Source organism: Giraffa tippelskirchi, chromosome 7, assembly GCF_054371585.1.
Source record: "Giraffa tippelskirchi isolate mGirTip1 chromosome 7, T2T-mGirTip1v1.2.pri, whole genome shotgun sequence".
Taxonomy (NCBI): Eukaryota; Metazoa; Chordata; class Mammalia; order Artiodactyla; family Giraffidae; genus Giraffa; species Giraffa tippelskirchi.
In genome coordinates this window covers 130,497,783-130,512,426 of record NC_137281.1, presented here as the reverse complement: position 1 = coordinate 130,512,426, position 14,644 = coordinate 130,497,783, and positions in this window count along the sequence as shown.

Here is a 14,644-nt window from a genome sequence, read left to right as displayed (position 1 = left end):
GATGGGCCAGACAGGCGCTCCCACGAAGCTGCCGCAAAGCCCGCCCGCTCTGGGCCTGCTTCCCCGGCCTTGGACCAGTCTCCTAAAAATGCTTTTCCTCAGCTGTACTACGTTTAACCTTTGCTCTGACCGGGGGTAGGGGGAGGGTTACCCGTGTGGCTTAAAAGTGGAGCAATCAGGAGAGAAAAATCCCCGAAAAGGAGACGAAGTTTAAAACTTTGAACTGTGAAAAATATGGGAATGACTGATGAAACCTGGTTCGTTTGCAACGTGAATTTAGTCTTTGCCTCTTCGAGGCAAGAGAAAGTTGACAGGTAGTCCTTTTCCTCTCTCCTTCTTTATCCCTTTCACCCCGCCCGGGAAGACGGGAAGTAAATGGGATTAACAGGTGTTCGGCAGCTGTAAACACACCCGGGGACGAATTAGAGATGTTGAAAGAGAATGACAGTGGCTAAGAAGCACATTCCTAAACTTGTGAACCGAACTGTGATAGGTGAGAAGCACCGGCCAAGAGGTGTCCTGAACCTGCCCTCGCCCCTTCTCTGCCCGCTCTGCCAAGCGGTCTGCCAGTGCGGACGCAGAGGGAAAAGAACTGCCCCCCGCGCCTGAGCGCGAGGCTCTGCTCTCTCGGCTCTGGTCCACAGCCGCGATGGTTCCTCTAAGAGGAGCGCAGGTAGTGTAACGCACCAGCACACGGAGCAAGTTAAGTTTTTTAAGCTGAATCTAGAGCTGGGCACGTGTGCAATAGATGGATGTTTTCAGAGATATAATTCTCTGACTGTAATTTTTGCCATGCGAAGTCACCTCAGTCGTGTCCGACTCTGTGCGACCCCATAGGTGGCAGCCCAGCAGGCTCCGCCGTCCCTGGGATTCTCCAGGCAAGAACACTGGAGTGGGTTGCCATTTCCTTCTCCAATGCATGAGGATACAGTGTAGCATAGCTGTTAGATAAAATTGTTAGGGCCCCTGTCACTAAAGATGTTAAAGAAAAACTCTCACCTATCTAGAGGGTCAAGAGCTTCCCAGGTGGCTCAGTAGTAAAGAACCCACCTGTCAATGGAGGAGAGGTGGGTTCAATCCCAGGACTGGGAAGATCCACTGGAGAAGGAAATAGCTGCTGCTGCTGCTGCTAAGTCGCTTCAGTCGTGTCCGACTCTGTGCGACCCCATAGACGGCAGCCGACCAGGCTCCGCCACCCCTGGGATTCTCCAGGCAAGAGTACTGGAGTGGGGTGCCATTGCCTTCTTGGAAATAGCAACCCTCTACAGTATTCTTGCCTGAGAAATCCCATGGACAGAGGGGCCTGGTGGACTACAGTCTGGTAGGAGTCACCAAAGAGAAACGACTTAGAGACTAAACAACAACAATCTAGGTCAACCTATAGTGATAATAATAACAATAACATAATGTGTTACATGGGCTAGGCACTGCCCTAAATATATTATGTGTATTTATTAACTCTTTTATAGGTTTTTATAGAAATAGATTTATGGGACTTCCCTGGCGATGCAGGGATTAAGAATCCACCTTCCAACACAGGGGACCTTGCTTCCATTCTTGGTCAGAGAAATAGGATCCCACATGCTAGGGGGCCACTAAGCCCTCCTGCCTCAACTAGAGAGAAGCCCAGGCACCATGATGAAGATCCGGTGTGCCACAACTAAGACCCAACACAGCAAAATAATAAATATGTCTTTTTTAAAAAAGAAATACATATGTGGACAAATAGACATGCAGAAACTTATTTATTTCAGCCTTGTCTATAGTAGGAATGATGGTGGTGATGGTTCAGTCACTAAGTCGTGTCCGACTCTTGCGACCCCATGGACTGTAGCCTGCCAGGCTCCTCTGGCCATGGGGTTTTCCAGGCAAGAATACTGGAGTGGGTTGCCATTTCCTTCTCCAGGGGATCTTCCCGACCTCAGGATTGAATCCAGGTCTCCTGCACTGCAGGCAGATTCTTTACCAACTGAGTTACCAGGGAATAAATAATTCCAAATCATCTGAGCATCTGCCAGTACAATTCATTCTATATCATTTGAAATAGACTTATATTGGTACTCTTCACGTTACTGTAGCTGCATAGCAAATTACCCCCACAATGTGGTATGAAACAATCATTTATATTGCTCACAGATTCTGTGGGTCAAAAATTCATACAGAGCACAAGAGATGACTTTCTCTGCTCCATTATACACAGAGCCCCAGCCAGAAGAGCTGAAGGCTGAGGACTGGAATCATCTGAAAATTTTTCACTCTCCTATTGATATTTGATGCTGACTGAAGGCTGCAGGCTGGAGACCTCAGTTTAATTTAATGTAGACCATGTTGTCTCTTAGTATGGACTGGTTTGGGGCTTCCTCACAACCTGATGGCTGGGTTCCAAGGGCAAGTATGCCAAGAGAGAGAGACCAAGACCGAGACCAAGCAAGGTAAAAAGCATATTACCTTTTATGACTGAGGCTTAGAAGTTATAAGGGGACCGGGGGCGGCGACCGACAGGGCCTAGGCCGGGCCGGAGGGCCGGGGGCGGCGGCCGACAGGGGCTAAGCCGGGCCAGGGGCCGGGGGCCGGGGGCGGCGACCGGCAGAGCCTAGGCCGGGCCGGGGCCGGGGGCAGGAGGTGGCGGCTGACAGGGAAAACTAGCTAATCTGATCACACGGACCACAGCCTTGTCTATCTCAATGAAACTAAGCCATGCCGTGTGGGGCCACCCAAGACGGATGGGTCATGGTGGAGAGGTCTGACAGATTGTGGTCCGCTGGAGAAGGGCATGGCAAACCACTTCAGTATTCTTGCCTTGAGAACCCCATGAACAGTATGAAAAGGCAAAAATATAGGACACTGAAAGATGAACTCCCCAGGTCAGTAGGTGCCCAATATACTAATGGAGATCAGTGGAGAAATAACTCCAGAAAGAATGATGGGATGGAGCCAAAGCAAAAACAATACCCAACTGCGGATGTGACTGGTGACAGACGCAAAGTCCGATGCTGTAAAGAGCAATATTGCATAGGAACCTGGAATGTTAGGTCCATGAATCAAGGCAAATTGGAAGTGGTCAAACAGGAGATGGCAAGAGTGAACGTCGACATTCTAGGAATCAGCGAACTAAGATGGACTGGAATGGGTGAATTTAACTCAGATGACCATTATATCTACTACTGTGGGCAAGAATCCCTTAGAAGAAATGGAGTAGCCATCATGGTCAACAAAAGAGTCCGAAATGCAGTACTTGGATGCAGTCTCAAAAACGACAGAATGATCTCTGTTCGTTTCCAAGGCAAACCATTCAATATCACGGTAATCCAAGTCTATGCCCCAACCAGTAATGCCGAAGAAGCTGAAGTTGAACGATTCTATGAAGACCTACAAGACCTTTTAGAACTAACACCCAAAACAGATGTCCTTTTCATTATAGGGGACTGGAATGCAAAAGTAGGAAGTCAAGAAACACCTGGCATAACAGGCAAGTTTGGCCTTGGAGTACGGAATGATGCAGGACAAAGGCTAATAGAGTTTTGCCACGAGAACGCACTGGTAATAGCAAACACCCTATTCCAACAACACAAGAGAAGACTCTACACGTGGACATCACCAGATGGTCAACACCGAAATCAGATTGATTACATTCTTTGCAGCCAAAGATGGAGAAGCTCTATACAGTCAGCAAAAACAAGACCGGGAGCAGACTGTGGCTCAGATCATGAACTGCTTATTGCCAAATTCAGACTTAAATTGAAGAAAGTAGGGAAAACCACTAGACCATTCAGGTATGACCTAGATCAAATCCCTTATGAGTATACAGTGGAAGTGACAAATAGATTTAAGGGACTAGACCTGATAGAGTGCCTGATGAACTATGGACAGAGGTTCGTGACATTGTACAGGAGACAGGGATCAAGAAAATCCCCATGGAAAAGAAATGCAAAAAAGCAAAATGTCTGTCTGAGGAGGCCTTACAGATAGCTTGGAAGAGAAGAGAAGCGAAAAGCAAAGGAGAAAAGGAAAGCTATTCCCATCTGAATGCAGAGTTCCAAAGAATAGCAAGGAGAGATAAGAAAGCCTTCCTCAGCGATCAGTGCAAACAAATAGAGGAAAACAACAGATTGGGAAAGGCTAGAGATCTCTTCAAGAAAATTAGAGATACCAAAGGAACATTTCATGCAAAGATGGGCTCGATAAAGGACAGAAATGGTATGGACCTAACAGAAGCAGAAGATATCAAGAAGAGATGGCAAGAATACACAGAAGAACTGTACAAAAAAGATCTTCATGACCCAGATAATCACGATGGTGTGATCACTCACCTAGAGCCAGACATCCCAGAATGTGAAGTCAAGTGGGCCTTAGAAAGCATCACTACGAACAAAGCTAGTGGAGGTGATGGAATTCCAGTTGAGCTATTTCAAATCCTGAAAGGTGATGCTGTGAAAGTGTTGCACTCGATATGCCAGCAAATTTGGAAAACTCAGCAGTGGCCACAGGACTGGAAGAGGTCGGTCTTCGTTCCAATCCCAAAGAAAGGCAATGCCAAAGAATGCTCAAACTACCGCACAATTGCACTCCTCTCACATGCTAGTAAAGTAATGCTCAAAATTCTCCAAGCCAGGCTTCAGCAATACGTGAACCGTGAAATTCCAGATGTACAAGCTGGTTTTAGAAAAGGCAGAGGAACCAGAGATCAAATTGCCAATATCCGCTGGATCATCGAAAAAGCAAGCAAGTTCCAGAAAAACATCTATTTCTGCTTTATTGACCATGCCAAAGCCTTTGACTGTGTGGATCACAATAAACTGTGGCAAATGGTGAAAGAGATGGGAATACCAGACCATCTGACCTGTCTCTTGAGAAACCTGTATGCGGGTCAGGAAGCAACAGTTAGAACTGGACGTGGAACAACAGACTGGTTCCAAATAGGAAAAGGAGTACGTCAAGGCTGTATATTGTCACCCTGCTTATTTAACTTATATGCAGAGTACATCATGAGAAACACTGGGCTGGAAGAAACACAAGCTGGAATCAAGATTGCCGGGAGAAATATCAATAACTTCAGATATGCAGATGACACCACCCTTATGGCAGAAAGTGAAGAAGAACTAAAGATCCTCTTGATGAAGGTGAAAGAGGAGAGTGAAAAAGTTGGCTTAAAGCTCAACGTTCAGAAAACTAAGATCATGGCATCTGGTCCCATCACTTCATGGGAAATAGATGGGGAAACAGTGGAAACAGTGTCAGACTTTATTTTTTGGGGCTCCAGAATCACTGCTGATGGTGATTGCAGCCATGAAATTAAAAGACGCTTACTCCTTGGAAGGAAGGTTATGGCCAACCTAGATAGCATATTTAAAAGCAGAGACATTACTTTGCCAACAAAAGTCCGTCTAGTCAAGGCTATGGTTTTTCCAGTGGTCATGTATGGATGTGAGAGTTGGACGGTGAAGAAAGCTGAGCGCCAAAGAATTGATGCTTTTGAACTGTGGTGTTGGGGAAGACTCTTGAGAGTCCCTTGGACTGCAAGGAGATCCAATCAATCCATCCTAAAAGAGATCAATCCTGGGTGTTCATTGGAAGGTCTGATGTTGAAGCTGAAACTCCAATACTTTGGGCACCTCATGCGAAGGGTTGACTCATTGGAAAAGACCCTAATGCTGGGTAGGATTGGGGGCGGGAGGAGAAGGGGACGACAGAGGATGAGATGGTTGGATGGCATCACCAACTCGATGGACATGGGTTTGGGTGGACTCCGGGAGTTGGTGATGGACAGAGAGGCCTGGCGTGCTGCAATTCATGGGGTCACAGAAAGTCGGACACGACTGAGCGACTGAACTAGAAGTTATACAGTGTCAGTTCTACTGCATTCTATCTGTCCAGGTTCTAGAGGAGGGGAAATAGACCCTACCTCTTGATTGAGGAGAGGCAAAGTTCTTAAAGAGCATGTGGGCATTTTGGGAAATCGCAAGTTGCCACAAGTGCTTACATGGAAAAACCTCCTAAGTTCCATAAGGGTAAATAAATGAGATGAATAATAAGTACACTGTGATCCCATTTATGGGTTTTAAAAAGTGCAATACAAAACCATATTTCCAAATGTAAATATACAATGTTTAAAGATATGTATTTTTCAAACCACATAGTTTCTAAGTATAACCTGGGTGTTCAGGCAAAGAAACAAGGATCCATTCAAGTCATGCAGGAAAAACTGGCCAAAATGGTCTCACCATTTCCCCAAGACAGATTGAAGTGTCATTTTTGCTGAGAAAACTCTCTCACTCATTAACTGTGGAATATAAACTTGTCCTTAAAAAGATGTGATTCGATTGTACTGAATGAGTGGCCACAAGTGTTCAAATTCTTTCTACCTTTGTAAGTTGTCATTGAGTTTTCTCACACTGGAGGGCTGATTTGATGTTGTTTCTTTCTGAAAGATATTTTCAGAAAGATGAGATTTGTAAAGAACTCCTAGAGGTCAGGAACTGAGTCATTCATTTTGTATTCACTTACCTAACACATAAAAAGGTGACTTATTAAGTTTTTTTACTAAATTATGCTATTCATTCATTAGTTTAGGATATTTATAATTACAAAGTAAATTCTGGCCTCCTTGCTAATTAATTAATAAGCTAATAAGATTTCTGCTGTCTAAGCTCCAGTTTCTCTGCTTTATATCCCAGTGTTTAAATATCAGTGATGAGCTTCTAAATCAGATGACTTCTCTAGGAAATTTGTCCTTCTACTTAAGAAATCTTTTCTTTTTTACTCGTATTGTTGTTGTTCAGTCACTAAGTTGTGTGTGACTTTCGCAACCCTATGGACTACAGCATGCCAGGCTTCCTTCCCAGTCCTTCACTAACTCCTGGAGTTTGCTCAAACTTATGTCCATTGAGTCCGGGATGCCGTCCAACCATCTCATCCTCTGTAGCCCTCTTCTCCTCCTGCCCTCAATCTTGCCCAGCATAAGGGTCTTTCCCAGTGACCTGGCTCTTCACATCGAGTAGCCAAAGTATTGGAGCTTCAGCTTTAGCATCAGTTTTTCCAATGAATATTCAGGGTTTTTTACTCATGTTTTTGAGTAATATGCTGATATGATAATAGCATTATTTTAGGCAAAGAAATAGAATTAGTTCTATTTATCTAATTCTTCAGGCATATCTGCCTATTTTGACACTCTGAAAAGACAACTATCACTGCATAGGAAGGAATGGTCTTAGAGCAGGGGAAGTCTAGAGTGATACTTCTTTATCTGAATAATTGGTATTTTCATTGCTTGGTAATATGCTATGTTGCAATAACCACTTTTTTTTTTCTTACTCTTGTCTTTGCTCTTTTTTGAACAATGAAGGGACACACTTGAATTTTTAGAAGCAAAAAACTCCTCATTAAATAAATTAACCAACAGCATTTTCAACATAGCATCCTAAAGCAGCTTCCTGAAATTAGCTTACAAGGAGATAAGTTCCTTTCTAATTCTTTCTAACAGTAAGACATTTTCCTCTTATTGCCAAGGTTTATAGGGGAGACCTAGCTGTGTTCCTACCTGAAACATAGCTGTGGGAATGAAGATATGAATAATGGAGAGATGCTTTAAGTTCCCTTAACTCAACAGTATGTGCCATAGGCACACATACTGAATAATTGAAATATTTGTGTAGTTTTATTTTATGTGCCATGTGGTTCTTAATCCTACTAATCGTATCTATTATACATAAAGCCATAAATATGAGTGTCCTTAGCTTTGTTTTATCCTAGATGAAAGAAAAGGCATACATCAAATTTGAGGGCTATAGAATCTAATCAAAGGATGGATATTAGTATATTGTTTTACCACATGTAATCCTGGAACACTGTGAGATTCACAGGTAAAATGCTTTAATTAACAATTTGATTCTTCCCTTTGAACTTGTGGGAGGGGGGAGGGGGGCGAGTGTTGACAGTCTATTCTTTGACCATCTTTCCATTTGATAACAGTGGTTGGCAATCCCAATTGTAAGCACAGATTTTGTTTGTAGACCTGAGGCCCCAGAAAAACATGAGGAACCAGAGAGCACTATGGTCAAATGGTCCCCATTTCCATTATTTTCAACTTCACTCTAACTTTCATAACCTGCCCAAAGACGTGGACAGGCTGATTCATATATTTCTATTTGCACTGGTGAGAAGTGCTGGGGAGAATTATGTATTTGTACCTACATATTAAAGCCATTGAAAACTCTCGGTTTTCAATTTAGCTATACTCTCAGCACAGCACTTGAGAATTATTTTACCTATCTTCCAGGCTTACTTCATCCAAAAGCGACTATCCTTGACCACTACAGTGCTCAAGGTTTATAAATATGCTGCATCTGGAGACCCGCCCTTAACATCACAGTGAAACTGCTAATCTGCAATAAATAGATAGCCACTGTCTCCAATCAGGTACAAGTTTGCCCTTCAACTGGTTGACTTCCACCTCAGCCCTTCCACTAACCCCTTTCTGGCAAAAGTAACCCATTATGTCCCAGAGGCTAAATCCAATGAACTTTTCTTTTCGACTTTCATTTCACTTGATTCCTCCATGTTGTTTGATTCTGATGTACTCTACTGAAAGCGCTTCCCTTGGCTTCTTCCATACCACTCTCCTTTGCTCTCCTTCTCTGAACATTACTTTTGTTTTTCTTAATGATTGTGGTCTATAATCATAACAGTAGTAGCTAGCGTTTATTGTGGGTCTACCCCATACCAAGTGTGTTATGAGCAGTAGCTGTTCAGTTTTCTCAATAACCCTATGCAGTATAAATAGACCAGAGTTGGGTTGTCAGTCTACGTCTGTGTCAATCACTGGAAAGGGGCTAGGTTTACTTTGATATCAATTAGGTCTATTTGAGGCTGAGAGTGAGATGACCTTCTCCTGGTATATATGGCTTGGAGGGTGGGAGGGAGGCATAAAGAAATGTCTATAATTAAAGTGGGTTCAAACCTGACTCTGCCACTTACTAGCTGTGTAGTCTTGGACAGCTTAATGTCTCTGGACTTCTGATTCCTCTTATTGAACATGCATAATATATTATATGCCTCATAGAATTTGGGAAGTGTTAAATGAATTAATATATGCAAAATGTTAGACGAGTATAATACAAAGCACATAATAAGCCCTCTGTAACATTTAGCCAGTCTTCATCGCACCCCTCCGTCCTCAGCACTTCTGCCACGGGCTGTCCTAGTAATGCAAACTGACTATGTCAGTCTCCTGCTTAAACCTCTTCAGTGACTCTCCACTGCCTAATAATTGAATCCAAATTTTAGGTTGGTGCTTTGGCCACAAATAACAGAAAAACAAGCTCAATCTAGCTTTTAAATAATTAAGTGAATTATATCATGTAAAAGAAATCAGAGGTAGGGTGAAGTTCAGGGTTAGTTGGTTCAGTGATATTATTGAAAATATAGGTTTTTCCCTCTCTCTTCCATTCAGAGAATCAGCTCCATCCTAAAGCTAGTTGGAAGAGATACTTAGGTCATCACAGGGACTGAGTCTGTGAAACTAGTCCAGGAAAGGTAACTTCTTTTGTAGACTTTGTTTGAATATTGCATTAAAACACAAACTATGTGAAATAAAATGCTTGTTTTGTTACTTTTTTTTTTCCAAATGAGGAAGTATAGAAATGATCAAGGCATTGAAAAGCTAGACTTAGAAACACAAAAGCATAATGCTAACAACAGTGTCTGAGGTGAGTAGATCTCTAGTCTTAATATATTTTGGCTTATTACTCATCTTAATATGTGTACAAGACTGTGAAACCTAAAATGCAGTCATCGTAAGGATATAAAAAGAATATAGTGACCAAGACATTTGTAATGTTATTGATATATTTATACACTGTAATGGAAGTCTCTGAGTAATCTCACAGCTGCTCCTCAGAGTGCCCAGAGGAGAAACCTTTGAAGTTCAGGGAGTGGCTAATGGCTTCTTTGATCTTCTTAGTCTTTTTGCACTTCAGGGAGCTTTGGAGAAGGGCAGTTTTGCTTATCACTGGACCTATTGTTAAAGCAAAGGAAAAAGGAACTTCCTAGATCTATTGAGATAGGTAGTGCAGGTGAGGGATTTTCCCAGACGAGCAGTCTAAACTGCTGCTTATGCCTGAGTATTTTCAAGAGGTAATTCTGTCCAAGTTAGCCTCTTGCCTAATCCACTTCAAGTAACTATACACTTAGTTGATTGCATCTAGCCTATCCTTTAATCTTGCTTTAAAATGTCGTTTTATTTGTGCTTGACCTAATAATATGTGCATTAATTTACTTTCTAAGTAAATATTCTTTAATAAAATTGCTTTGCCTTGAGAAATATGGAAAATTTTGAATATAAAGATGTTTGAGAAGTCAAATTTAAGATTATAATTTTGTAGTATCTTTTCATAGCATCTGCATTAAAGGTCATTGCCTTATTAAATCTATCCAGTATAAAATATTTTTAAGTACATCTGTGATACATGAAAAATATTCATGCTGACCCTTTAGTCTTAAAACTGATTTTGAAATAACAGCCTACACATAAAGAAATTCATTTATTATAGAGACTTTTGTTAACTCTTAGTGTTTTGATGAAAGTAATACATGCTTATTCTGAGAGAAATCCTGAAAAGTATAAAGAAGAAAAGTATTTTACATGCGATGACCGTCAGAAGTAATCACAGTTTAGATTTCAATGTATTTCCTTTCAAATTTTTATTATGTAAATACAGTATATACTCTGTAAATTTCTTTTTGTGTGAGAGAGATTAGCTTGTTCTGTAGATATAGTTTGTGTACTTTGTAAAGAAAATTAATATTATATCTTCCCCATGTCTTTAAAGACTATGTGTAACTATTTTACAAATCATAATTTGCTCCTCTATAGTTGAATGAAGAGATCTCTTTTTCTTAATAATAAGAACCGATTGGCCAATGTATCAGAGTGTGTTTTTTCCCGTGAAGTGGAGTGAAAGTCGTTCAGTTATGTTCGACTCCTTGCGACCCCATGGCCTATACAGTCCATGGAATTCTGTAGGCCTGAATACTGGAGTGGGCAGCCTTTCCCTTCTCCAGGGGATCTTCCCAACCCAGGAATCGAACCCAGGTCTCCATCATTGCAGGTGGATTCTTTACCAGCTGAGCCACAAGGGCTTGAAAATTTAACTTGAAAAATCTCTTAAAGCTTATGTGCATGTACACATGTATCTGTTAAGTGAGGACAAATGCAGGACTGAAGTGCTGAGTGAAGAACTCCCAGCATCCTCAGGGCCACCACCATCGCCCGTGTCCTCTTCAGTTTGATGTGCACTTGCATCAGTTAATGTACCTCTTTAAAGAAAGTTTGGACAAGTTGAATGTAATTAGGCTATTTCACTTATTCATCCACTTATTCATTCATTCAGTAAATATTTATCTTTCCTCACTTAGGCGTTATAGTATCAAAGTGGACAGGGCAGACTCAGCCCTGGCCCTCACAGAGCCTGCAGTCCAGATGAGAAGGACAATTAAACCAGAGAATTTAATAATATATGGAAAGGACTTTGACAGAGAAAGCAGTGATTACGATAGGAGCACATAGTGGGGACAGCCAAGTTTTCCCAATGAAAGCGACATTTAACCAGAGACTTGAAAAGTAAGCAAGAGTTAGCTTTGCAGTAGAGACCGGCTGGGTCCAACCTGAGAGGAGACCTGAGAAAAAGCTTAGTGAAGGTGAGAATGCCTGGAATGTGGAGTGGAAGCTGAAGAGGAGGTGAGAGATGTAAGCCCAAGACAGATGATAAAGGGCCTTGTCAGCCACCATAAGGAGTTTAGAGTTTATCCTTAGGGGCACTGGGAATCTGTTGAAGGTTTGCTCTTTGAAAAGATTTCTCTCGCTGCAGTCTGGAAAACTGTTGCAGGACTGCAGGTGGGAAGACCAGGTCTTCAGCTCCAGTCTAGCTGAGAAGTTCCTACATGAAGCCTGGAGGTGAAATTCTGTAGTTATCCTTTCCATTCATCCATTCATCACATTTAGCCTCTGACCCTTTTCAACCAACCTAGCCAGGTAGCGCTAGTGGTAAAGAGCCAACCTGCCAATGCAGGAGACATAAGAGAAGCAGGTTCAATCCCTGGGTCAGGAAGATCCCTTGGAGGAGAGCATGGCAACCCACTCCAATATTCATGCCTGGAGAATCTCATGGACAGAGGAGCCTGCTGAGTTACTGTCCATAGGGTCATAAAGAGTCAGACATGACTGAAGCAACTTAGCACACAGCACATATTTAACACTTAATAAGTGATTGTTGTTTTGTTTGTTCTTTCATGTGTTTGGAGAAGAAATTCATCACCAGGCTCTATTTCTCTTTTCTTTCAAAGGATGAAGTGTTAGGAGAGAAAGTATCCATCCTAAGAACTTTCCCCACTCTTTCAGTGATCTAGGGACCCCTCCACTTTTCTTCAGTGGCTCAACTGGCTACATCCTGCGCTAGTTGCTGAAGTCTTGGTTTCCTTTAGAAAAGCTTTCTGAGCTTATACAGAAAGCTCCAAAAATTCCTGATCTATATAAAGAAGGCAGTACCTCATTCTGCTGATATTTGGAACACAGGGACATTCCCCATTATAACAGTAATACAGTATTCAACATAAAAATATGGTAAAATACAGAAAAGTGAAAAAATATAGAAAAAGCTACTATAGTGCTACCCCCAAACGACAACCACCATTATTAATAATATTTTAAGGAATTTCATTTTAGTCTTTGTTTAGTTTTTGGAGAACTGCTTTTAGATGATTGTGATACACACACACACACATGCTTATATCCTGAATTTTTAACATCATAACAAGTTATTTTAAATATTGCATTAAATTTTAATTGTTGCAAAAAATTTCTCTGTGTCATTATATTCCACTCTAATTCAACACACAGCCATGTTTGTGTATGTTTAGGCACTCAGTTGTGTCCAACTCTTTATAGCCCTATGGACTGTAGCCTGCCAGGCTCCTCTGTCCATAGGGATTCTCCAGGCACAAATTCTGGAGTGGGTTGCATGCCCTCTTCCAGGGGATCTTCTGAACCCTGGGATCGAACTGACGTCTCCCTTGTTGCAGGCAGATTCTTTATCGTCTGAGCCACCATGGAGGCCCAAGAATACTGGAGTGGGTAGCCTATCCCTTCTCCAGGGAATCTTCCCAACCCAGGAACTGAACCGGGGTCTCCTGCATAAATTTTGGGGTACTTAAGTTTGTGCTTTTGAGACCAATTTCTAGGAGCAAACCTGATAAACATTTTTTAACTTATGCTACCAATTTGACTTAACAAACAAGGAGTGTACCAAATTCACATTTCAACATACAAGAGTATCTGTTAATTAAGCAACTTTTAAAAGAAAATTGCTAACATACAAGGAAAAAGAATTTCAAAATATTTAAAAATTATAATACTGCTTTTATGTACCCATAATAGCTAAGTATCTAAAAGGAGAAACTGACTGCAAGGATATTGTGCCAGACCTATACTAATTGGTTGCATTTTCCATAACTTGGTAAAGTGGGTAGTTAATATCAGAGTTTTGGAATTTCTTGACATAATTCTAAATTTTTCTTTATGTAATTAATTCTGCTTAACTCTACATTTTCTTAACTTTAGGCCATAGTATTTTACAGATTAATTCAGAGATTTAAAGGAATAGAATGTACCACAAACCATAGCATAACATTAATTTCTTCTCTATATAGTTTTGAACATACAGTTTTGATGTTCATTTAATACTCAGTTAATTTTAGATTGAAAAGTTACATGTCGAATATTAAATTGATAAAAAATGATAATAGCTTAACTAGAGAAAACACAAGAGGGCAATCTTGTACAACAATAAAATGTGTTTGCATAAGATAGAAGAAATAATTCGACATTTTTAATTGTGATTTTTTCCAATAGACATTTGAAATCTTGTCAATGTGTATTATCTTTTTATTAAGTGATGGAAGTGTGGCTTTGAAAAGAAATTTAGTGTCAGCAACCATAAAATAAATTCTGCATGTATTTCAAGTCTATTTGTTAATCCTGAAAAGAAGTGAATCTGTTTTCCATTGTTGGAACCATATGGCCTGGTTTCAATTGATAAGAAAGCAAGGAAATAGATCTACTATAAAAGAAACACTGAAAATATTTTCTCCTGGATTCACTCTTTTTATATATATATATATATATATATTTGTGTCTCAAAATGGAAATTGTTTTATTTTTTCTGATATCTTTTTTGATTAGTAATATGATCCATTAAATCTCACTGAAAAGACTACTTTTAAAAATAAAAAAAAATAATGAATTGCTAAAGGCAGGACTTGGTCTAATGATTATATTTGAAAACATGTATGGCCTTTTATGAATTTTAATTTCCTGACACTTAAACAGGACTGTAATTTTGGTTAACTCACTATACCCTAAAAATTAAGGGCATGAGAAAATAAGAGGTTTAAGGCAGTTGCATGCAATTTTGTAGGAGCTAATTCTCAGAGATCTTAGTTTCATCTATAAAACAAACACAGAGGTAATATCTGTGGTGCTCTTACTTCTCATAGCCCATGGACCTTCTCCACGCAAACTAATTTAGTGTTTAGAATGCCAAATGGGATTTTTAAAAAAAGGGGAATAGAAATAGGTATTTTTCTGAGCATA